We start from the raw sequence: 25,904 nt of genomic DNA on the forward strand, positions 1-25,904 counted from the left end.
ATGGTTTCCGAGGATAGATGTATAATTGTGCTGGTTAATTGTACTTTATAGAATGACACGATCACCCACCAGGAGCGTAACAAACCCTCGATGTATTTGCTTTCAGATGATCCACGCAATTCGTGGCAACGGCCTGTCGAATGGAGTATCAAACGTGATTCATCTGCTAACGGCCACTTGTCCCTAATCATTGGACGTCCGGTTACAGTGTTGGCTTGCTAATCCCAGCCTTTGTGGTCGAGGAGCAGCAGTCAGAATGGTTACATGAACCAGACGCCTGCTGCTGGGGCCCACGCGTAGGAATTTTCTCTGGACAGTCGTTGGTAGTCCCTTGGTTCGTCTGGGCAGTCACTTGCGCAACTGTTGCACGTCCGTTCGTGGGTTCACATTCCAGCAACCATCGTTGAACCATGTCTTCTATGGTCCATAGTGCACCACAGTTGCCCCGGCGCCGGGTTTGAATAACACGATTTCGCCATGCACTCTATACTTCACCACGGCGGCACGTGAACAAGTTTGCAATGTTACCTGTTTTGGAAATGCTTGGTCGTCAGTTAAATTACCCCGTTTCCACCTCAGCCCCCCCCCCCCCACCGCCCCCCCCCATACGATTTACACATACTCTCCACAGCTAGTGCTGACACCTGTCATCTGTGAGTGGTTACTGCATTTATGCTGAACCTAGGCGGTGGTCACATTAATGTGACTGGGTCGTTTGGATTACAGGAAAAGTAACGAAAAATGCAATTTAACTTTGCGGTATAACTTTTTATTATCAGCCTTAAGCTGGTAGTATTGATGTACTCAACTGTAATTTTGAGTACAGTTGTATTAGTGTATTGTTCACAATTTATCACAAAAGAAAACTTATGTAATTACTGAGACTTTAAGTTAATTTTTGTTTACCTACTACAAGACCTTGTTCCTCAATGACTAGTCCTTAAGTATCGATTTTCTGGACGCTGGAGCTGTCAACACTAGTGTGTGCAATTCCAATCCCCACACTGCCACCTAAACATCTAGCGCAACTTCTGCGAAGTTATACTTGGGAAGACTTGTTCAACAATTCCGTAAATCTTCCTTAGTTTTGCCCAGAAGGTGAGCCGCACGGATGGGGACCATTACCCAAAATGAGTTGTTTTGCGTGTTAAGATTCTGGCTTCGAAGATGCTGATGTTCGCCCAGAAATTTTTGCATCGGAACACTAAAGTGTGTCGGTGATCCGTCCTGCTGTAAACACTGTAACCACTGCCGTATACGTATTTCAGTACGCGAGTTGATAGCACGGGGATCACGTTCTACAAGCAAAGATCCAAAAGAGAGAACACATTCTGTAAGACAGGAAAGTCCAAAGTTAGCTTGATGTTCATGAGTGAACACGAGAGTCAGGAATGGGTAGTACGATATTGGAAACATACACTATGTGATCAAAAGCATCCGAACACCCCAAGAAACATACGTTTTTCGTGTTAGGTGCATTGTATTGCCACTTACTACCAGGAACTCAATATCAGCGGCCTCAGTAGTCATTAGACATCGTGATAGAGCAGAATGGTGCGCCCCGCGGAATCAAGGACTTCGAACGTAGTCAGGTGATTGGGTGTCACTTGTGCCATACGTCTGTACGCGAGATTCGCACACTCCTAAACATCTCTACGTCCACTGTTCCGATATGACAGTGAGGTGGAAACATGAAGGGACACGTACAGCACAAAAGGGTACAGGCCGACCTCGTCTGTTGGCTGACAGAGACCGCCGACAGTTGAAGAGGGTCCTAATGTGAATAGACGGATATTACTCAGACCATCACATAGGAATTCCAGATTGCATCAGGAACCACTGCAAGTACTGTGACAGTTAGGCGGGAGGTGAGAAAACTTGGATTTCATGGTCGAGCGGCTGCTCATAAGCCACAAACCACGCCGGAAATGTGAAACGTCGCCCCGCTCGCTGTAAGGAGCGTAAACATTGGACGGTTGAACAGTGAAAAAACGTTATGTGGAGTGGCGAATCATGGTACACAATGCGGCGATCCGATGGAAGGGTGTGGGTACGGTGAATGCCCAGTGAACGTCATCTTCCAGCGTGCGTAGTGCCAGAAGTAAAATTCGGAGGCCGCGGTGTTATGGTGTGGCCGTGTTTATTATGGAGGTGGCTTGCACTCGTTGTTTTGCGTGGCACTATCACAGCACAGACCTACATTGATGTTTTAAGCACCTTATTGTTTCCCACTGTTGAAGAGCAACTCGCGGATGGCGACTGCATCTTTCAACAGGATCGAGCACCTGTTCACAATGCTCGTCCTGTGGCGGAGTGGTTAGACGACAATATCAGTCCTGTAATAGACTGACGTGCACAGAGTCCCGACCTGAATCCTATAGAACAACTTTGGGATGTTTTGGAACGCTGACTTCGTGTCAGGCCCCACTGACGAACATCAATACCTCTCCTGTGTGCAGCACTCCATGAATATTGCGCTGCAATTCCCTAAGAAACCTTCCAGCAACTGATTGAACATATGTCTGCGCGAGTGGATGCTGTCATCAAGGCTAAGGCTGAGCCAACACCATATTGAATTCCAACGTTACCGATGGAGGTTGGCACGAACTTATAAGTCATTTTCAGCCAGGTGTCCGGATACACATACTACGATCACATAGTGTACGATACTGTAAACAGCAGAGTTAAATAGTAGAGTACAAGAGTTACCCTGCAGCAGTTATCCCACAATAAAGGCACATCTGTATAACTTTACGACCATGGCACTAGTACCCATGTTAATGGAACACCACTCTCTTGGGTGTTATTGAATAATGCAGTAAGAAAAACAATGAGACGTACGTGGGTAAAATGGAAAACTTTCCGCCTAACAACACCCTCGTGCACTTTCGACAACACTCTCATTGCCACTCGCTCACTTTTGTTAAGCACTTCAAAAATGTACCTGCTCTGACACAAGGCGTGACGAGTGTCCCAGGAGCATGCAGATAGGTTACCATTTGATACCTCTTCGTTATGGCATGCCTACTAAGCAAGTGGGCGGGACTCTTCCAAAGGCACATGTGTTAAGTGCTCAACAATACGTTGTCAAGTGTTACTGATAGTATTATCGATCTGGGGGGCTTAGAGGTATCCTCTGCCTTTTTTTCACGCTTATGTCAATGTTGCACCCCTGTGTGATCACGCCACAGGAGGGAACAGAACAGTGGGGCTGAAAAAGCAGATAGTCTACGAATTCCATCAAACTGTTTCGAACGGTCATTTACGGTTCCGCACTGTACACCAGAGCAAAAATTGCAGTCACCCTGCACTCCAAAGGAGTGAAATCACATTCGATGTGACTGGTAGCTCGAAGTCCTTAGGGACGTTTTGAAGCGTCCATGGAGTGTCAGAAATGTCAAAGATCTCACTGCAGAGTGTCATTTTCTGCAGCAAAATTTGTGGAAATCAATGTCTCATGGGAAAGGGTAGTTTCATTATGCCCTTTATGCAACCACCTCAGGACTTATTGTGTCGATTCCGATCGTTGGTCTGTTCCTCGGCCACACATAAGAACACCGAGTGATTTCAAAGCTTGGGTGTCACGGTTCTAACCTCTATCGCGGACGCATTAAAAGAAGAGGCAAAATATGGGTAAGAGGGGGTTGCGACGATCTTCTCATCGTGTGACATATCTGCAGTGACTTGGCAGAATTGTGGTGAAATTTGATGGCTGTACGGCAACGTTAACCCATGTTACAGCTGAATGAACTTCTGCGTTCTGCCCTTTTCTTGTGCAGGTGTCGTCACTTTGCTGTTTGAATCTTCGTCTAGTCCGAGGATGACGTCAGAGGGCGCTAAGCTTTTGCACAATTACAGAGGAACCTTGCAGACTTCTGTAAACCAAATTTCAAACTTATACGCCGTAATAAGAAACAATTACAGGGTTTCGAAACAGTGATCCTTTAATTGGGTTGCACATTGTAATCTCATTAACGAAATTTCGTTCTCATAATTTGCTAATGACAAACTTTAGAAAATAATTATCTCCATTAGAGAAATGGCCAAATTATTTGCTGTAACGGAGCACACTTCGATATAGTGCACAATAATATTCAAGAGCATGTCATTATATAAGAATTATATTGTTATTGTATAATTCATATGCTCTCTGTACACCCAGAAAACCAAGGAGTTGACCACACTATATCGTAAGGTTTGTAGCAGCTTAAACAAATTGGTTATTACAAAATTATCATACTCGAATAGGCCACAATTTCTGACAGAACGTCGTAAAATGCAACAGGTAAGAAGAAAGATAATCAACAATGAAGACAACAATGTTTTCATGTTTTTGTATACACTTAATCGTGCGAATGCAATTAACTTATTCTCCCTACTTGTAAATGCTTATCAGTTTTGCTACCACATATGACAATATTTACAGTGCTTTAGTAGCCATTACCTGCGAATTTTTGTGTCATTAACATGAGTAATACTATTTTGACGAATCTCGAGCCGCCTCTCAGCAGAAGTACCGAACAGTGTCACTATCGTTGCGGTAGGATTCTGCTTTTTTACGGTAGGACCAAGAGCCCATTTGGGATGCAAGAGCCGTGCGGATACGCGAGACAAGTTGAGGTGGCAGTTCGAGTTCTCGACGTGTGTAATGAAACGCTCAAGCTGCATGTTAAGCAGCCAGAAGTCTCCACTTCCGTTTTGTGACAGAAAATCGAGTGAAGTGGGCAATATCATAGAAACAAAATTATTGTTGTTTTTCGAGTTTTGTTAACATTTCATTGATATAGTAGGGAAGAGAGACTGGGTGACGTCTCTTATTGCGGGAGCTCAGACAGACAACAGAAACTGGAAGGAAGCTTAGGTTTAAGATCACGACTATCAACAGCTTATTAGAGAACAAACCCTTTGATTGGATTAGTTTGCGGAAAGAAGGTTACATTTCCATGGTACCTACTTTTGGTGATTTAGGAAAACCATGCAAAACCTAAATCTCAATGGCCTGATGGAGTTGCAGCCAAGATTTTCCCGAATGGAAATGGGTAAGCCTTGAAGCGGCCTCATTGCTGTAAGAGGCACACTTCATCGGTCTGAGAGGTCTACAGTGCATCTGGGAAACTAAATCACAGAGTGACGTAAATTATTTCACAAATGTAGCTTTTCATTTTACAAGTCACACAAATACTTTGATGATGTTAACTACTGCCATACAGTTAAACAGGTTCACACGGCAACTGACAGCTATGTATAGCCCTTAGTTGTGACGGTGTTTGCTTGATTAAGCCACAAATGATCTTTCAGCGTCTCGATGCATCTCGATGGTCATTTGTAGCTACAGTATATCAGTTTTCATGATCTGACGTAGCTCTCATATCGCATACCCCAATTGTAAATGCCTATCTTCATGCAGCACCATGCACAATAACTTCTAACGGTAGTAGATCTGGATGTCTTGGTAATTAAGTGATGTTGCAGTCACGATTAATTCATCAATTAAGGAAGGTAAGATTGAGGTACAGCCCTAATGTTTTGTAGACCAATAAGTGCCTGTAGCTTGCTGGTTGTACAATGCATCCCGTGTGGTCGACGGAAGAACCCCATCAATTTTCCAATAATAGCAAGGCAAGCACTTGTCTCTTGTCTGCTCCTCCAACTATGAGAATTCGCAAACAACTAAGGAAGAAACGTGTGGGTACGAAATGTGTTTTGTCTCGGAAAAAGTTGTCAGTATACATTAGTTCTCTATTGAGTTACTGTCGGCACCAGTAAACTAGTTGGTTCCTCAGACACTAAAAATTTTATTTAAACACGAGGGTGAGTCAAAAGAAAACATTAAATTTGCAGTAACAAATGGAAATTTCGCGCCGTTATCCTGTAAGCTGGTACGAGTGCTACAAACAGCGTGCAGAATGGCTTGTAGATGGCAGCATAGTGCAGATGCACACATACCGTCGTAGTATCAGCATAAAAATGGGCCGACCACTTGCGAGTTGCACCAGGGAAGAACAGCGTTCTGTTATTCGGTTTCTGGTTAGTGAAGGTGTGAAACCTATTGAAATTCATCGACGAATGAAAGTTCAGTACGGTGATGCGTGTTTGTCACAGGAGCAAATCTACGAATGGAACACGAAGTTCGCAAATGGTGTGACTTGAGTGGAAGATGCTCCTCGTCCAGGTCAGGCACAACGAGTTGTGACTCCACAGAACACTGCAGCAGTTGAAGCATAGTGAAGGAAAACCGCCGAGTGACACTGAATGACACTGCTGCATGTTTACCGATTAGTCATGGGTCAGCACACCACATTGTGCATGATGTGCTCCAGTTCTACAAAGTTTCTGCAAGATGGGTGCCACGGTAGCTGACTCCTGAAATGAGAGAAAGACGTATTGATGCTTGTGAAGTACTTCTTCGGCGCTTTGAACGAGAAGGTGGTGGCTTCCTTGCAGGAAGGCCGGCCGCGTGGCCGAGCGGTTCTAGGCGCTTTAGTCTGGAACCGCGCCACCACTGCGGTCGCAGGTTCGAATCCTGCCTTGGGCATGGATGTGTGTGATGTCGTTAGGTTAGGTTTAAGTATTTCTAAGTTCTAAGGGACTGAATATATGTTAAGTGCCTTAGTGCTCAGACCCCTTTGAACCTTGCAAGATTCGTGACTGGGGACTAAACCTGGGTTCACTTCCACCATTCCACCAACCGGACACGAAGAGAGTGAGCAAGGAATGGCGCCATTCGTCATCACCAAGTGATTTCCAAATGTTTGGACCACTAAAAGACGCAATGCGAGGAAGAAGTTCCGTTCTGATGAAGAGGTATGACACGCGGTGCATGAGTGGTTGCACGAATTACCAACATAATTTTTTCTAAAGGAATTTATACATTTTGTAAGCGCTTGGAGGTCTTTCATTGAGCGTGGGGGAATTATGTTGAAAAGTGATACAGCTTTGTACCTCTTCTGCACAATAATTAATATTTTTAAAAAAGTTTAAGTTTTTCATTTTACTCACCTTCGTATCTTTAATTATTGGTGTTGTCTGCAGGCTGAAGACAGGTTTGTTTGTTACAGCTCTATCGGGTGTAAATCTCCTCATCAGTTCTTCAACGTAAATCCATTTGAATCTGTTTGCTGCTCTCATGCCTTGGACTCCCCCTACTGATTTTACTTCATACACTTACATCCATTATCAAAGTAGCGATTTCCTCTTAGCAGTTCTGCATCGCACATTCCTACATTTCTCCGAATCCCAAACTGAACTTCTACGAAGTCTGCAAGAGATGATCGTACAGTTTATTCAGACGTACAGTAATAAATGAGCAGCTAGCATCCGTATATTTCCGTCAATCACCGCCACATCGATTAAGCGACTTTAAAACCCGTTCCGCGCCCCCAACTCCTCCCTGCCTACCAAGGACAGTCGAGACGCGCCACGATAATCGCCTCGGCAGCGCTTTATTCTGCCCATTAAGGCCCACTCTCCATTAATGGAGTAATGTGTTTATTCGGCGGTGGCTCCCGGCGGAGGTTCTCGGAAAACATCTTCAACTTTTGCCGCAGCGCTCCTCGCCAAATGTTTGCCTTTTGCGCCGCTCCTGCAAACAGAGGAACAAGCCAAGACCGCCCCTCCCTCGCCCGCAGAATCAGATTAAATTAATTCCGCCGCAGGAGCAAGTGGAGCTCGGAACAGCGCACAGCCGAGCAAAGCACAGCAGCGCTATGAAGGGGGGGACCATTGTCTGCCGGAAACAGATCGTGTTTCCTATTCCGCTGTCTTTGATCACAATAGGATGCCGCGCCGTGCTGTCGTCGCACCGCCATCGAATTTGGTAACGAAATATCCTTCCCGCTCCAGTGTCTCACAGCCCAACGTACACAACACAGAACAATATTTTTCTGGTGGCATCAGAATTCAGTACACGTAAAGCTCTAGCATTACCACAGGCAGTGCATACTAATACGCTGCGACTGTACTACTTCACAAACCGGATTGAGAGACGAAAGTCGCTAATAATGGATTACTACTACTCCATAAATTAACTCTTTCGTACAATCCGGCGGAACAGATGTGCGCGCAGACTAATTCTCTTACGTTATCTAGGGATACCGGTGCACCATCCAAAGCTCTACAGGTTACAAAAATTGGTGTATGTCTGCATATACGTGTTTATGCATATATGTTAAACATCTGCTAATAATTCGCAGGCCGGGGTAGCCGAGCGGTTCTAGGCGCTACAGTCTGGAATCGCGCGACCTCTACGGTCGCAGGTTCGAATCCTGCCTCGGGCATGGGTGTGTGTGATGTCATAGGTTGGTTAGGTTTAAGTAGTTTTCTAGGGGACTGATTACCTCAAATGTTAAGTCCCATAGTGCTCAGAGCCATTTTTTTTTCCTCCTAAAGCATCGCGGGATTAGCCGAGCGGTCGGGGCGCTGCAATCATGGACTGTGCGGCTGATCCCGGCGGAGGTTCGAGTCCTCCCTCGGGCATGGGTGTGTGTGTTTGTCCTTAGGATAATTTAGGTTAGGTAGTGTGTAAGCTTAGGGACTGATGACCTTAGCGGTTAAGTCCCATAACATTTCACACATATTTCCTCCTAAATCACTGGACCGAATTCAACCAAACTTGATACACTTATCACTTGCTCCGGAAAAAGAATCACCGTGAAGGTAAGAACTACCTACATATCAAAGAGGGGGCGGTGGGTGAAAAGCAGCGTAGACCACGACTCGCAAATACCCTTACTTTAGTCACCCAGTATTTGAGAACGAAAGCACTTAATGTGCTGCAAGAAATACTACACATAATTTAAAACCTCCTTGTTGACAACCCCAACAAAATGATTAAAAACGAAAAAAAAACTTCACTTACTACGTTTTCGCTGTTCATGCAGTAGAACTGCTACATGAGGCATCAAGTTTTAATTTGATTACTTTTGTACTACTGACTATATTTGCAACACATTTCACAGACAGTGGCCACGTATTCCACTGGATGTACCTGCAAGATTATATCATACAACACTTAGTTCGGGACAATTGGCATCATAAATACGGACAAGCGTGAAAAACTACTGCATCACTCATGTCGTTTAAATTCATTATTTCTTTGGTACTAACTTTATTCGAAGTACATTTCGCAGACAGTATCCACATATACCGATGAATGTACATATCTCACTGTGAGACACATAGAGCAGGACATATTACGTCAAACACAGAGATGCGAGAAAACCTCCTGCATCATGCATGATGTTTTAATCCATTACTTCCCTCCTACTAATTCAGCTCACAAATCATTTCGACGATATTGCATGCAAAATTATATTATTGTAGGACACATCGATACGACGTCACAAACAATGAGCTGAGTGGAAATGAAACTGCAGGGCCTAATTCGCTATACGTGAAATATGTGTAATAATACGCGTAAAATACGCTAGCTATTTTGTGAAATTTATTTTACATGTGTGTATGTGGGCAGACACATGGATAAATAATCATGCTAAGCCCCTGGAATCATTTAAATGAAATCTTGTACACATATTAGTTACAATCTGGGAAGATATCTTGTGGGAGGAGGGGCAACAACCACAAGCCTTCTACTGCGATGAAGGTGATAACGTAGAGGGACAAGGAATTGGAGGAGATGGATCGAGAGAGCGGCAGCGGAAGTGGACAGACAGAGGGGAGAGCAGAAGATGGAAAGAGAAAGAAAGGAGGAGATGGACAGGGAAAGTGGGAGTAGAGATGGGAGATGGACTAAAAGAGTGGAGGGAGAGATGTACAGAGAGAGGGAGAAGGAGAAAATTGACTTATGGAAGACTGAAATATATCTTGGAATATCTTTGGAATATCTACGTGCCCAGACAACGCCTTGTTGTGTGTTCTAGTAACTGGCTAAAACGCATATACCGAATCCCAGGTTTCAGACCGCCTATCCAACGGCTTCCAGGGCCAACAAAATTTTGAACTCATAATTATTGACTGAATTGAAAATGTAATATCCCAGCGTAATATTATATGACGCTGAAGGTTTAATTTAACAAATCACGTATTAAACGTGAACACTATGTACATGGCTTGATGCAGCATAGTTCACAGCATGTTCATGGCGATTATATGACCCAACCTATCAGTATTTGAGAATGAGAGTACTTAGCGATTTCTGACAATCCTTACACATAATTTCTATCCTTTTCCTCGCTGACAACTCCAACGAAAAAATGAATGGAAAAATGTTTAAGGCTAGCTGTATTTGGGCTGTACATGCAGTAACTTCAGGATAAGGCATGAAGTTATAGTTTAGCACTAAGTTTTAGTTTAGTTTAGCACTATTAATGATTCGCATCACATTTTGCAGGCAGTATCCATAATTGAATATAATTGCAAAATCGTATCATTGTACACATGGTTCAGCTGATACGACGTAATAAACATTGAGATGATGATGATGATGATGATGATGATGATGATGATTAGTGTTTTAGGGAGCACAACAACAAGGTTATCTGCGCCCTTTACCAAAAGATCAATTCAGAGGCGATCTTTGTGAGATGTGGTAATGTTCAAATTGCAAGATTGGACACAGCAAATCAAAACAGGTAGATAAAACTAGATATAAAAGAGCAGTACAAAACAGGTAAAAATAAGTAACGGTGGCTGAGTGACCACTTACAAAAAACGGGTGACCAAACCACTGTACAGCACATTAAGACCTCAATCCCAATGTTTTGGAAAGAAGTCCAGACATCACACAAAAGCGTAAAACTCTAGCGACACTCGCCTCATTATTAGTTAAAAGAGAGGGCAGGTCTGGTGGGAAACTGAAATCTTCCCTCAAACCCGCATATAAAACACACTCAGTTAAAATATGTCGTATCGACAGCTGTGTCCCACATGTCTGACACGTTGGTGGCTCCTCACTAAGCTGCGAGAAAACCTGGCTTGTTTTAAAGCAATAATCGAGCCTGGGGCTGGTTATTTCTCCGTTTCGAAAATAGTAGAGACTAGATGAATAGTTTTCAAAATTCAGTAACTAAGTGAACTAGAGTAAAGAATTTAGGTGAGAGTTGAATTGATGTAACTTTAACTCATTCCCTTGCGAATCAGATACAGCAGCGACTAGATACAAGGAGGCACGAGATAAAACACCACTGATCACTTGTCAATAATACTAAAACTTATTTAATAAAATACGTACATTCACTAATCCACAACCAACTACAACAGCTCACTTCTATCATCACACTGACATTGTTATTCATAGGAGCTAGTCACTGTTCTACGTATCTTGTCACTTGTACTAATTCGGACACGAGACTAACTCCGAAGACCTTAAAAGTAAATTATCGACGATCGGCTGAGTCTTCAGCCAAATCATTGCAGGAAATATTCTCCACTTCGCTGCCACTCGGGGTATCCGGTAGGTCTAAGGGCGCCTTGTCACGGTTCGCGAGGCTACCCCCGTCCGAGGTTCGAGTCCTCCCTCAGGCATTGGTGTGCGTGTTGTGCTTAGCATAAGTTAGTTTAAGTTAGATTAAGTAGTGTGTCAGCCTAGGGACCGATGAGCTCAGAAATTTGGTCCCATAACTACTTACCACAAATTCCCAAATTTTCCACTTCTAACTTATTGCTTACGCAAATCTAAAAGGATACCCCTGCAAGACTCTTCCCTACGACTCCTCAGAACAAATCCGCACAGCCCTAGCAGCTTCCTCCCTAATTTCTGACGTCACAAATCTGCACCAGTATAACACGAACGATTCCAATAAAATTTCTTTCACAGAAGTTATAAGCGATGCTGCATGCGCCCTATCTAGACAGAAATAAGAGACGAATTGTGAAATTTTAAGTTAGACTATGCGTTTCACTAATCGTAGTTAACGGTAACCGGTAACTTTGAAAAATTTTGTCGTACAAGCATAAAGGAAAAGCATGTATATCTTTAAATAAATTTGCATGTACAGTGACATACTTATGTGAAACTGTCTTTCTGTTCGAGCATTGAGATTGGTGATATAATTATGAAATAGACTTCAGAAGTGCTGTAAGGTTATTCAAAAACATTCACAGTTTTTTTAATTTTCTTTATTATTTATGGCACGCTTCATCTTAATTTCAACACCTCATGACATGGTAAATAATGAAAATTTATTTTTGCATATTGTAGACGTTACATGAGTCTAATAACAGTCAAGAGTAATAAAATATGATAAATACATATTGTACGGTACATATGTGCAACACGACATTGACATACTGCTCGTCTATCGTCAGTTGGAGCTTGAGCTTCAATTAAAAAACTTAAAGCCAACAAGAAACAGGCGTAAGGTCAGCACTGCACCGTGAAATCGGACTCTCTGCACTGCAGAAGACAAGGCGCCCGCCAGACGACGTTGGAGAACAGATAAAAAAAATAAAGAATGGACAGTCTTTTATATGTGGACTGCCGACAACTGAGGGCTGTCATAGATCATTGAACGTCGCATGGTACAAGGCAGCCATTTTCGGACTCAAGTAGTGAGAGTGTCGGAGAACTGATCTAATTAGCGGTTATCTTAGAGCACAGGAGTGTGTAAAACGTACAGGCTCATTTTATTTTAAATTAAGAGCCTAACAGAACGCGTCAACTTTTCTATGGTGAAGAATGATGCAGTACTGTGCAGTAAACTGGTGTTCGAGGGAAGAATATCGTAGCAAGTTCTTCTGAATTTCACAAAGTGAAAACATTGAATAAGGCTGCAAAATACGGCTGCATCGAATTGAAAGGAAAGGTTTATTTCGATATGAGTTTGCTAGTCTACGTGGAATAAATGAACAAATCTCTCATACTGGATTGCTTAACAAGGAACATACATATATTCCATTACGTAAGACGAACAAAGCGAAAACACTTTTACCGTAATTGCTAACAGGGTTGGCAGCAAATCCAAGGTTTGCAAGATCGGGCCTCATTCAGATTACGTTTTCTTTTCTTCTTCCTTCTCCTGCTACCTCAGCTTAATAATGATCTCTTCTTAAGTTTATTCTGTTCGTAATACAGTTATGAAACGGTTTAAATACCGTATCATATAACATTTGAATATTTATTTTAATTTAGTAGCTTCATTTTACACTTGATCACTTTGGAACGAATCTTAAGAATGTGTTCGGAAACTATACTTGATGCCTGACGTAGTTCTTACTCTGAAGAATCAGAAAAATCATTTAACAACGTTCGACCACACTATTCCTCCCAAACAAGCCACAGAAGACAATTTTTCAGTTACTGAACCAACCAACAGGTGTATAATTTTGAGAAAGAGAAAAACATTGCTTCGAACCTCCGAGAAAATGCAATACGATATAATGAAAGTTGGTTCTGCTAAAGCATTTTTAAATCGTGCTCTTTCAGTAGCAGTTAAGTATGCAGTGGAACAACCTGCGGGTTCCGCTGTGTCAACTACGTATTCTATTGACACAATTTTCTAGGGGTTTAAATTAATCATGTAGAGAAACAGAAAAATTGCAAGATGTAAAGCTGAAAAAGAGTGAGAATTTTGGCAGTAGCCACACCAATTAATACGTGAATAATTTCAACGCTGTTTTTTATTGTGCAGGCTTTCACAACATGAACTGGAAAATTTCTCAGCACGGTTCGAGTATATAATCGAGTTCCAGACTCCTTCGGTTTTAAGACAATTCTGTCGCTTGTTTCCATGTCACAGTAATTTCGTTCCAGTCACCACTGCAATTCTCGGGGAAAAAATACTTAGTTTCTCATCGACTACCTAGAACCCAGGCGTCCTTGCCATGTAATAAGTATCAGAGATTCACATTTTATTCTTTTGAGCGATGTGTTATTGTAATGAGTGTTATAAGACTCTTGTAACATCTACCATACGTAAAAAGAACTTTTGTTTATTTTATCATCAGATGACGGGAAAAAAAGGAAATGAGCTAATGACATCGTAGGCCGCGAAGGCCCCATTCGTGGAAGTTCGACTGCCAATTGCAAGTTTTATTTAATTCGATGCCATATTGGGCTACTTGCACCCCGGTAATGAGGATGAAATGATGATGACAACACGTCACCTAGTCTACGAGCGGAGAAAATTTCCAACCCGGCCGGGAATCGGACCCAGGTCGTCTTACATGGGGGGGTGGGGGGGGGGGGGGGCAAGTGTGTTACCACCCAGCTAAGCAGGTGGATAGCAGATTACGAGATAATCCTGAAAGCGTCGTGACCAAAAACAGTAAAGAAATTCGCAAAAAAGACAATGAATATTTTTGAGCAAATTTACAGTATTTTTAAAGCCTATTTCGTTATTATTGTGACAGCGGTTGCATTTACCTTTAAGGATTTTCAGTCCAATTTAGACTGGTAACGTAATTAGAATGTTAATATGTGGTAAGTACTTCTCCTGAAGTTAATTTTAATGTGCTTTCGAATGTGCCATTTCAAAACAACAAAAAATTTCTTTGAGCACTATGCGACTTAACTTCTGAGGTCATCAGTCTCCTAGAACTTAGAACTAATTAAACCTAACTAACCTAAGGACATCACACACATCCATGCCCGAGGCAGTATTCGAACCTGCTACCGTAGCGGTCGCTCGGTTCTCCATTTCAAAAATCATTTGATACAACAGTCCGATCAAGAAAGCGTTATCGTCAGTAACTGTGTTCCTCTATTCTCCTTAAGCCATTCTTCTATATTTGCAAACAGCCACCCTACCTATGAACGTTCTTCTTGCAACGAACAAATAGCGAAGAATAAATTGCTCTTACACCCCAATTCTGCCAAATGTCGCTCTGTACTGGCTACTTCTGCGAAGAAAAGAACAAACGCGAGACAGACCAAGTAAGCCTTGACCCAACTGCAGCCCGCACAGCCAGCCTGAATGAAGATTGCCATGCCGTGGCTGGCTGTGATCGGTTTTGCTCGGAGCATCTGAGAAGTAGATGTGCTAGTTAAAATCACCTACTCCATCCGCCCCTCACGCACCCCCATTTTCAACATGTGGAATACAAAGAAGATGATGTTTTACTATGTGGTGTCTGCCCCCGGCAGCTGAGTGGTTAGCGCGACCCGGTAGCTGAGTGGTCAGCGCGACAGAATCTCAATCTTAAGAGCCCGGGTTCGATTCCCGGCTGGATCGGAGATTTTCTCCGGTCAGGGACTGGGTGTAGTTCTCCTAATCATCATAATTACATCCCCACCGACGCTCAAGTCGCCGAAGTGGCGTCAAATCAATGACCTGCACCCGGCGAACGGTCTACTCGACGGGAGGCCCTCGTCACAACTAGATTGTAAGCATCTGATTCAACCCTACATACAAGAACGAATCAAGCAGTCATTTGAACATCGATGTAAAGGCTTATCGTAGTGATACAGGTGAACTTTTACATTTTTATAATGTGTTGTCAGTAACATAAATAATGTATTAAAGATTTCTTTCATGTGTTAAATATTGCGACAGAGATGTCCTAAAATGATTCTATAAGTGTATTGCAATTACCAATAGATAACTTCATTACATAGTTCTGTACATTTGTATTTGACACCCTCATATTTGTGAATATCTGTTCTCTTCCTGGTATAGGATTAATCCATACATATTGTAACAGTGATGGAAACGTATATTTACATACTGTGTTCCATACTTCTTCCTAGGCCACTGGACAAATCCCAAAAAACTTGGTACACGTATCACTTATTGTCTGGAGAAAATAACTGTGTGCGTAAGAGGCTGAGAGATGACAAGTCACTCTCTCACTGTGCTCCATACTCATGGGTACAACTTAAAGTTGATTTAGCACCTAAACCTCCTTTTTGTGAGACTACAGGACGACACCAGCATGAGCAGACAGTGTTGGGAGCATGTACATTATTGATGCATGAGGGATTTTCATGGAATCTCTCCTTCAAAAGTATTTTTTCAGAAATGAGAACAAGGTAGGTAGTTTGGTCATTTAAAAATAAATCTTGCACAGGGCGTTTGGGGCTTGAATGAAACGTGCTGCAATTAAAGAAAGGAACGTCTCAAATCACTTCCTGGGAACAGAATGGGGGCCCAAGAATTTTTCGAACCGGTATGCAAACAAAGCCTTTGGCTGAGAAGGCGGAAAAGCAGCGTACCTGGACCTACCTTTTAGGTGGTTCAAATGGCTCTGAGCACTGCAGGACTTAACTTCTGAGGTCATCAGAACTACTTAAACCTTACTAACCTAAGGACATCACACACATCCATGCCCGAGGCAGGATTCGAACCTGCGACCGTAGTAGTTGCGCGGTTCTAGGCTCTAGGCCTAGAACCGCTCGGCCACTCCGGCCGGCTTTTAGGCGACGCTTGGCCCATCCGGGGCAAATCTAGGTCACCTGGACAACGTGACACGACAGTGTCGTAGACGCCCCTTGTGAACAGGGATGGACACTATCAAGGGAGCTATCAGGTGGTGTCATCCCTCGGCCTGCAGAGATTTTTGGGAAGCCTCAGTCTTTCAGAACAACTTTAGATGGAACACAATATTTATGGCGGATCTAAAATAATCTGTGTTGAAATGAAAAGCACTTCTCTCAATTTTTCAGGGGTTCATGGTCAGACATACAGTAATGCTCAGACTGTCCAGATAATGTTTTCCATGATGAATGTGTTGTTGTTTTTGACCTATACAGAAACTAAAAATAGCATGCTTCCTAAAGTGGCCATGGAAAAAAAGGAAAAAAAAAATGGAACACACCGTCTCCTTCTCTCTGCTCTTTAATTTGAGAGTCAGGAACTGGCTACAGCCCCTGAAAAGATAAAAATATTGTTAACTTTGATTAGAATTGGTTTATGAGTAAAGTTGATTTATAGGTGAGACATGGACAGCGTGGAGTTTTGTGGTTGGCATGAGAAACTTGTGAATGCTGTTTTGGGAGTGATTTGTAGAGTTTACTGATGTCTGATGGAAGGTGAGGAGAGAATAATCTTTGTCTTGTTATTCAGACACCATTATGGAGTGGGTCCTCTGATTCAGACTGCAGTCTGGAGAGGATTCTGGTATTGACTTTTGTTATGAGTGGACTGCACTTGGTACACTTGTCCTGAGAGTGACGTCACACTAGCACTAGTCTTGACTGGGGAGCCAGTGGTGAGAACTAAGGTGTACCAGCAGTTTAGACCTCAGTCATCTCGGATAACGCACTGTGACGAGAACAGTCTTATTCGTGACAGGCCTGCTACGTAGATGTTTGATCCCCCTGTGTGCACTGTGTGCCACTGTGACCCATGGTATGCCTGGCGAACGGGTGCGTCACTTGCTGGAATCTGCTGGAAACGTCTGTGTAGAATAAATCCATCACGGTCTGTTCAGTAGTAGATAATTTCAGATTGTGTTATTAATACTTAGAGCCAGAGTAAACAGTTCAGGCAGTGAAATCTTAGTCTTTGCAAACCAGCCACCACACAGAGAAACGTTAAAAGTCTATTACATATCTGAACTGCCTTAAATTCGTGTTCTATTTTGTCATCATACTTACAATGTATTTTTGTACCGTTTTATTTGTGCCATAACTCTGATAAGATGGTTCAAATGGCTCTGAGCACTATGGGACTCAACTGCTGTGGTCATTAGTCCCCTAGAACTTAGAACTACTTAAACCTAACTAACCTAACGACATCACACACATCCATGCCCGAGGCAGGATTCGAACCTGCGACCGTAGCAGTCACACGGCTCCGGACTGCGCGCCTAGAATCGCGAGACCACCGCGGCCAGCCTTTGATAAGACATCAGTCCCGTGACTAGACCACCATTTCATTAATATTATTTCAACAGCTGAGTTCAGTTTGATTCTGGTAAATGCAACAGCCTGTAATGCAGTATTTCAGCAACAAACACAGTCAAAGGCGAAATCAGTTTAGCAGACACATGGAGCAGATTATCAAGTGACACATTTACTGCTGTCACCTCTGAAACATTCCGCAAGCCCTGTGTAGTCTTACAGAGTACCAACATATCACAGAGGTGGAGATGGGCATGAAAAATCAGTGTAGCTTACAATGCATAATTCATCCATCAAGTATTTGAGAATAAGAGCACATGGAAAATTGCTACAAACTTTGTACATCATTTCCAACTTTTATGAAACTTTTTCTCGCTTATAGTCACCACAAAATGATAAAAAGATAAAAGTTTATCACTTACTATACTTCTGCTCTTCATACAGTAAAACCGCAGCATGAAGTATCACATTTTAATATATTATTTCTTTACTATTGACTCTATTCGCAACACATTTCACAGACAGGGTCATGTACTCCAATGAATGCCCCTGCAAATTATATCATTGTACATACACATAGTTCAGAAGATACAAGGTCATAAACATTTAGCAGCGTAAAAGTGAAACTACAGGTGAAATTCGCTAGAGGTACAGCTGAATTGGTGTATAAATACGTGAGAAATATTTTTAATGTGAAATACAGTACATTGATATGTGCATATTTGGGTGAAAACGCTTGGACCGACGTCAACCAAATTGGGCAGGCATGTGGCTTATGATGAGGAAAGAAATACTGTGGGGACAAAAATCTCAAGATTTCTATTGTGGTAGGGGCAATAACGTGGAAAGAAAAGAGGGGAGAAGGAGATCGAGGAAGTGGGGGAAGGAAGAGATGGTCACGGATGGGTGTGCAATAGGAGACGAACAGTGTGAGGGGGGAGGGGGGAAATGGATAGAGAGAGGGGAGGAGGAAATGGACAGAGTAGGGGACAAAGAGACTGGCATAGCAAAAGGGAGGTGAAGGTGTATAGGAGAGGGGAGAGGAGGAGATAGAGAGAGGAAAGAGAAGGAGATGAACACAGAGAGGAGGGCATTAGAAGGTGGAGAGAGAGATTGAAAGGAGGAGATGGACATATAGGGGTAGGAGGAGATGGACAGAGAGAGGGAGGAGGAGTAATAGAAGACTGCTAAAAATAAGTAGCCAGGCAATGGCAGCTACACAGCAAGTTTATCTTAAAGAAAAGTGTGAGATTCAATTTCCAAAACAGGAAAACCATTAAAACCGTCAACTGCCATGTGTTTTCCATTGTTTCTGTTGCAGTAACGAGTTCGTTGATTTTCTTTTAATTTCTGGAAAAGCAAGTAGACTGAGCCAGTGAACGGCGTCGGTGTAGGGTGGCCTAGTCTTTCCCTTCCCTTTGTATGCCGTTTTCTTTGGAACGAGGTGTGCGATAGACAGACAACACTCGAGAGAGTAACCAGCGAACAGTGGTTGCGAAACTAAACAAAGATTTCATATATTGTGCTAGCAATGGTGAAATGTATAGGGAAAGGCGATAACTACTACCGTTGCAGTAATAAGTCGTCCCATGTAAATTTTAACCGTGGGTGCAAGACATTTCCAGGTAAAATTATGAAGAATGAAGATTTGCAGCATCAAAGCTCTAACAAACCTACCACAACAAACCAAAATATTAAGAATTTATTTATTTATTTATTTAACCTGATCAGATTAGGGCCATGAGGCCCTCGCTTACATTCAGCATTTCACACATCAGAGTTACATCATGACAATAGTTTAAATAAGAAAATTAGATTATGCTATTGACAATATGAATAAAGAGTAACGACTAAGACCTAATAAAGTATATGCTGGCAGTATTTATACAACAGGTGCTACACATACAAATTATGATAAAAGCAATAATAATAACAGTAAAAAAATCAAATAATGGTGATAGATATGAGAAAAATTGGCAATAGTAATGAAGATTTGTGCAGATATACATTAATATCTTGGTGTGTAAAGTAGATATTTACTAGAGTAGCGAGTTTTGGGGGAAGGAGATTTAAGGAGGGGGAAGGAGGGAAGTAATGAGGTAGATACGTCATTAACTGTTTTTTGAACCCGGACATGTTTTTAAGTTCTCTAACATAACGAGGGAGGTTACTCCAGAGTCGGGTTCCCGCTACTGTAAAGGACTTGGAGAAAGTGACTGAGCGATGCAGTGGAACAGAGAGGATTTTATTATGATGGGAACGTGTGTTTCTCTCATGTTGTTCTGACATAAGCGTTAAGGACGAGGAGAGATATGAGGAACAGTGAACATTTATGAGGCAGTAGATAAGACAGAGTGTATGGAAATCTCTGCGTTTGTCTGCACGCAGCCAGGACAATTTTGCATATGCTGGTGGAATGTGATCAAAAAGTCGAACGTCACAGATATATCGGACGCAGGCATTCATGACCATTTCCAGACGTCGCGAATTTTCCTGAAAGAGGCCTTGTAGGATAATATCGCTGTAGTCAATGATTGGGAGTATAAGCGATTGTACTAATTTCTTTTTCAGATCGAAAGGGAAGAGCTTTTTATATTTTTGTAGGACATGAAGGGATGCTAATGTTTTTTTGCACACTGCAGTTACATGCTCTGTCCTATTTAGATTTTCATCTATTATGAGGGAGAGAAGTTAATATTTGTCCCATTTAGGATAAGAGGTGGTACGGATACCCGATGTTTTGGGCTAATGAACTTAGAGTGACCAACAAGTACCGCTTCGGTTTTAGATGGGTTTAGTTTTAGTTCTATGTCCTGTGCCCATTTTGATAGTGCATCGAGGTCACTATTGAAATTTTCAATAGCTTTCATAAGATTGTTTGGTTTCGCACTTAGATACAACTGAGGAAGAGAAGCTAATATTTGTCCCATTTAGGATAAGAGATGGTACGGATACCCGATGTTTTGGGCTAATGAACTTAGAGTGACCAACAATTACCGCTTCGGTTTTAGATGGGTTTAGTTTTAGTTCTATGTCCTGTGCCCATTTTGATAGTGCATCGAGGTCACTATTGAAATTTTCAATAGCTTTCATAAGATTGCTTGGTTTCGCACTTAGATACAACTGAAGGTCATCAGCATACATATGATATTTGCAATAGGTCAGAACCGATGACACATCATTGACATAGAAAGAGAAGATGATTGTGGTGTTGCTCACGCTGCTAAATACTGCATTTTCGGGCAACAGCAAAGTTATTATGTGGCAGGTGTCATTAGAGCACAGTTAATAAAGACATTTCACGTAATAATGAATAAACTAGGCACTCATCTTTTCGTATTTCCTACGTTGGTCTCGTTAAAACCATGACTCAATCGTCGAAAATCTAAGTGGTGATGGTTCCAAGCTCGGATCCAAAGAGGCCTGGGTTTTATTCTGCTATATTCCAAAAATGGTTTGTTGATGCTCTTCACAAACCATTCTTGAAGATTAAATCTTTCAAAGTTAGCGCAATGGTGATGTAAAAAAATAATCAGCACTCCGAACTCAAGATACACTTCTTTTTTATTGCTTTTGTTGCAATGGCACGTAACACACAAAACAACACTTCACAATACAAAACATACTTGAAAGCATCTTCCTCACTGTTAAAGTTCATATTTTATAAGCTGACTACGTTATGCGTCTTTCCAACATGACGTCCAAGACTTGACTTTTGCAAGGTCCGACTCTCTAACAACTAATTAATAAACGGTAACACGCTGATAAATCAGAGTTACAAGTACGTCAAAGATCATAGTGACAAAAGAAGAATACACATAAGAATAAGATCATTGCAATATAAACATATCGATGTATCAAAGTACCTCTACATTAATGAAATCAAATCTGAATGTTGTCTCAGAAATATGTTAACTACTTTACAGAAACACAGTAGAATAATGATGGTATCGACAAGTTCAGTTGAGGTGCCGTAATTCAAGTACCATGACAAGGCGAAATTCGCTAGAGGTACAGCTGAATTAGGTTTACAAATACGTGAGAAATGCGCCCAAGAGGTAGAAAATATGGTATATCTGGTCTATTTAAATAATACAAGATTTGAAGATACTGTGAAAGCATAAATGCATCATATTACCAACTGCACTGAGTCTCAATCGGCAGGCTGCTGACAATTTCTTTCGTACTTTACTGTAACAATAGAGACAGATAACTTTTAAAAGAATGTGTGGTGTCTGCGTTTTTGAAAATGTTACTCTCATAATTTATTGCCAACAGTGATACATTCCGTTTTAATGTACAATGTATTTACTTCGTTTCAATCCTATGATAAAAGCTTATTTGTTAGCTGGAAAAGGAAGAGCAGTTAATGTGTAACTTGTATGATTCATTTAGATAAGAAAGTGAAGAATTCAAATTTGATGATTATCTTAGAAACAGTATTTGGTTAAAGAAATTTGCTTAGTTTCTCAATAGAAACGAAAATTCTATCCAATAACTATACCTAACAACACATTTATCTGAAAGTTCTGTAGATTTTCTTGTTGAAAACATCGACGTTCATCATCCTATTAGTTTCATTCTGGGACTAAAAACTGAGCTGCATGTACTCGAAGATAAATTCATTAACTGTGGCCGGTTTTCAAACTTTATCCCTTCAGGACGAAAGACGGAATTGGAAGACTAGATTCTTTTTATTTCCAGAAGGAAAATGCTTCAAATTTTGCTTTAAATTTCCGGTAACTGTAGCCAACTTGCATATTTTGAAAGAAATAATTCTCCCTGGCTGCAGAATACTTTTTATTAAAAGTAACGACCGGTTTCGAGACGATGGAAGACACACCTTGAGGTGTTTAAGATACTTTTTGAAAGGTCATCGCCGAGAGGTATCTGTCTTGGAGCCACTCCCCATATTTCACGTCATGTAGAAAACAAATAGCGCTATAAAAGCTGTAGTTCTGATTTGAAATGATGGAGATAGCTGAACGGGCCACAATGAGGAATGCGGTTGAGCGGTAGCAGGCAAGGTAACTACTCCGACGATATTCTACGCCTCGTTTTGTTCCACTTGACAGGAAGCCAACCTTGGCTAACATTTCAAAAAGTTGATTTCCACTTCCTAACGGCAAGAGGTTCTACTGTTCCTTTTCGTGCTTGCCAAACACTTGGCCGGGAGGAGCACTGAATCTCTTCCTATTTGAAAACGTTTGGGACATTATGGGCTGGGCTCCCCAACCGTTCCATGGCTTTGATGTTCCATCGCGTCAATTGGACAGAATTTAGCACGATATCTCTTAGGAGAACATTCAACTTTGTCTACCAATTCCAAGCAGAATAGCTGTTTCCATTAGGGCCAAAAGTGTACCAACGCCTTATTGACTTTCTGTGTTTGTGGGGCTCTTTCTCTTGCGTAAATTATCCAATTTTTGTCAAACTTTAATAATTTGTATGTCTGTACATTTGCACCTCATCTGCCAATTTCTGTCCCATTTTGATAATTTCTTTGCGGCGCGCCTTTTTCGTTTTATTATTTCCTAAAGTGTATTTTCTTGGAGAAATGCTATCTACAGAGATAGTATTTTCAGAAGACAAAAGCGTGTTATATGAATTATACATGATATTGATTCTAGAACATCTACGAATGTTGCCCAGAAAGTGATGCACCGCATATTTTTCTTCAACGATTCCTTGTTGAACATAATGAGAATTACAGACACAAAATAAAGGTGTTTTATATACACATCCCATTTTCCCATGTAATCTCCATCCCGTCCTACGGCCTTCCTCCAGCGCGAAACAAGGGCGTTTATGCCCTGTCGGTACTCGTACCAATCCTTGTCCTACAAGCGGAGCCAGTGCTTCACTGTGTGAATCGCCTCCTCATTGTTCTCAAAATGTCTCCCACGAATGGCATCCTTTAATGGCCCAAAGAAGTGGAACACTGAGGGGGATAGGTCGGGGATGTAGGGTGGATGGGGTAACACTGTCCAACCCTGTTTCGCTATGTTTTCAGCATTCCTCAGACTTGTGTGGGACCGAATGATATTGTGTTGCAGCAAAACATCTCCTGGGTTGCTGTGGCACCGAAGTCGCTGGAAGTGCGTTATGAGTTTTGTTAATGTATTGACATTCGCTTCTGAATTAAGGGTGCCGCCTCACACCAATGAGAACCACACCTTCGCAGTCCCAGAACACGGTGATCATGACCTTACCGGCGAAAGCAGTTGCTTTGAATTTTTTCTTCTGTCGTTTTGTTTCGGGCTCAAAATGGTGAACCCAAGGTTTATCACCAGTCACAATTCGGGAAAAGAAGGCCTCCTTCAGCTTCAAAACGTTGCAACAAATCAAGACAAATGTTTTTTTCTGTTCGATTTGTGATCTACCGTTAGACACCGCGGGACCCATCTTCCGCATACTTTTAAATATCCTAGAGTAAGGATATTTGCATCAACACTTCCTTTGCTAATTGACAGATGTAGTGCTAATTAGCGAGTCATAATGCGTCTGTCATCTCGAATGACATCAGTTCGCTGCAACATGTGAGGTGTGACAAACGTGGACGGTCTCCCCGACCGCTGCAAATTGTGGAGCTCCGCCGAACCGCCTTCTGATGACCTCACCCTCCGTGCCCAGCTACTAACTGTACTTCGGTCGATAGCAGATGCTCTATAGACTTTGAACAAGCGTTTTTGAATATTCCCTACAGTTTCTTTCTCAATGACGGCACGATGCTTGCAACGTACACCACCTAAAAACGCCATTTTGAAACTGTATCCCTGCTCAACATTAGCACCTGCTTCACAATACATTCATTGATTAATGCCTATATCTGTTACCAATAATTCTCTCTAAAAAAAATGAATAGCCAGGATGTAGTATGAAACTGCTGACAACACCCATCGTTTGCTTCACTTTGGTTCGCAGAGCGCATAGCATTGCTAACGAGAGCACTCTGTAGGATGGCCTCGTATCTCTAAAATGAGTTTCTGAAGCCAATGTGCACTCCCAAGAATAGATATGTAAGGCGTTGTAGATTGTATGGCTTTTCTGCAATATGTGGGCATCTTGTCGACAAAAGCAGGTCACATTGATACCAAACACAAAGTAAAACTGGTTTCTTGCACTCCACCGAAGACGGCAGAAATTTTGGGTTCAGTCAAAGATGACTTGATGCTCAAAAGACTGGGATTTCTAAGGTCTTCAGACAGTGTTGTCTTTCTTACAAGAGGCAGACGACTCACACTGTCCGTGGAAGATACACAGAACATCGAATGTACATCCTGTTCTTGCTGCCATATTTGAGCTGTTGCGATGACCTGCAACGACACCTGTCACGCTGTGATGTATGACAGTGTCACAATTCTTGTATTTATACATATTTCTGGGAGTCGGTGGTCAGGTAGGCAGGAGGAATTCATTTGACGAAGAACTTGATTAACAGAGAGGATGGTTACAGCCTGGAAAGGGCTTGGATCCGGCTCTTTCTGTAATAAACTTGGAACGACATCCTGCAGTGCAGCAACTAATAACACATCGATATCCCAGTATGGATCAACCAGCTAACCATAGATTCAATTTATGCGTAATTCTTTGAAGCCTAACGGTGTCTCTGGCGCTTGTTTATATGTGCCACCCACGCGGTGGTTTTGATTGCGGGTTGAAAAGGACATGACGAACACGGGAGCTTGGGTGCGTCGATTCATTCCGAAAGTGGACGAAAGATACACTGCCGAAATACGAGTATCAATCGTAGAAATTGGATTTCTGTGCCTGCACGCTGTAAATTGTACAGTGAAAAGCAATGGAGGATTGTTTTAAAACCGAAGTTAGTACTATTTGAACAGATTATGTGATTACTGAGTGCTAGATCAAATCTGTTATTGACAGTTAATCTTGCTTCTTTTTACGAGGTAAAAATAAGTATCATTTGATTGTTGAGTAGTACGCTATTAACTCGCAGGAAGAAGTCATTTTCGGACGGTATGCAGTGCTCATAATGGATGCAAAACACGTCCGGCAGCGTCCAGACGCGATGCGCATGAAGTTAGTGATAAATTGCCAGCGGCTTGGCCAATCCATCTTTGCCGTGATAATACAACACGGATCATTACGCTGTTGATATTACGCTGCGCAGCCGACGAATTATGATTGAGCCATCCATCTGACG

Source organism: Schistocerca gregaria, chromosome 6, assembly GCF_023897955.1.
Source record: "Schistocerca gregaria isolate iqSchGreg1 chromosome 6, iqSchGreg1.2, whole genome shotgun sequence".
NCBI lineage: Eukaryota > Metazoa > Arthropoda > Insecta > Orthoptera > Acrididae > Schistocerca > Schistocerca gregaria.